The sequence below is a fragment of the Leopardus geoffroyi genome, chromosome B3 (genome assembly GCF_018350155.1).
Source record: "Leopardus geoffroyi isolate Oge1 chromosome B3, O.geoffroyi_Oge1_pat1.0, whole genome shotgun sequence".
Taxonomy (NCBI): domain Eukaryota; kingdom Metazoa; phylum Chordata; class Mammalia; order Carnivora; family Felidae; genus Leopardus; species Leopardus geoffroyi.
This window is the reverse complement of record NC_059337.1, coordinates 10,086,753-10,088,397: the sequence shown is the minus strand read 5'-3', so window position 1 is coordinate 10,088,397 and position 1,645 is coordinate 10,086,753.

Here is a 1,645-nt window from a genome sequence, read left to right as displayed (position 1 = left end):
AAAGAATGTCATCGTTTCTCAGGAGCGATCTCACCTTAATACAATTTTTGGAGACAAGTGAATAACTCAGAATGTCAGTTTATTAATTTATAATGAGTAACATAACAACCACACTGGCCAAAAGACTCAAACTTATGGGATGAATGAATTAGAACACAAGTTATCAGGGGTACCTGGGTGGCTCCATCAGTTAAGCGTCTGAGTCTTGATTTCGGCTCAGGTCATAATCCCAGGGTCATGGGATCAAGCCCCGCATCTGGATCTGCAGTGAGTGTGGAGCCTACTTGGGATCCCCAATCTCTCTCTCTCTCTCTCTCTCTCTCTCTCAAACTTAGGGAAAAAAAAAAAACACAACTCATCAGGTAGTTTCTTGGTATGCATAAAATAACAGGGATACTTAAATGTAGGATTGAGAAGTGGAATGGCATCTCAGTGGGAGTCCACCTTCCACAGGAACCAGGAGAGTCAACTATTCCCTAAGCCCACCCTTCCCCTTCTCTGTATCAGTCTTTCTTCATACAGGGAGCCAGGAGTGGGTTGGGCATGTGCCTTGGAAGAAGGCGGACACAGTCCGTGGCTCAGCAGGCGTGCAAACTGTAGAGCCCTCTGAGCTGGCAATCCATCTCCGCCACTGTCCAGCTGCAAGACTTTGTTTCTGTGCCTGTGTCTCTGTGCGTTGTTGAGTTAATACACATAGAACAGCATTTCATCCAGTCAGCAGCGTGTCGTAAATGTTCTATAAATGCTGGCAATTTTTTTCCAAAATTGCGGTCACATCTGGTAGCCCCACCTCCTCGAAACGGTGCCCTAGTAACCTTGATGAAGAGAGGTGACGTTGAGAATAGCCTTTTACTTAACACCTGTGATGTACAAACACTGTCCGGGTGCTTTGGATATGATACCTCATTTAGCTGCGACAATAAATTCTCTACTGTTTCCATCACAATCTCAAAACAAGGAAACTAAGATTTAGAGAAATAAAGAACGTTGCCCAAGATTATACACGTGGTAAATAGTGGAGCATAGATTTGAAATAGACTCTTTATGACTGCAAATCCCTTGTTCTTCCTTTCCTTTGAGCTTGGGGTATCCTCCAAATCTCTGCTTAAATGTTTAAGACAAACAATCTTACAGTTCATTCCATGGGTAGATAATCCCTTGTAGCATGAATTTTTCTATTCAATTTTCTTTTTTTCTTTTTAAAATGTTTACTTATTTTTGAGAGAGAGACAGAGTGCAAGAAGGGGAGGGGCAGAGACAGAGGCAGACTCGATCCAAAGCAGGCTCTAGGCTCTGAGCTGTCAGCACAGAGCCCGACATGGGGTTCAAACCCGTGAAATGTGAGATCATGACCTGAGCCGAAGTCAGATGCTGAACTGTCTGAGCCACCCAGGCGCCCCTGTATTTAATTTTCTGAATGCAACCTCATTTCCCTTACTTCCAGATTTGCAGGAGGGCAGGGGGCTACCTCACTGCCACCTTCTCGTATCTGCTCGGAGATCACAGAAAGCAAGAGAGAGAGAGAGTACATCAAAATGAGACTTCAGAACTTATTATGAAATGTATCTCATCTAAAGAGTTACATTTCCCTCAATGACCCGCCTGTGCCTGGAGCTCCTGGGTTGTAAGTGAACTAAAGATTTCA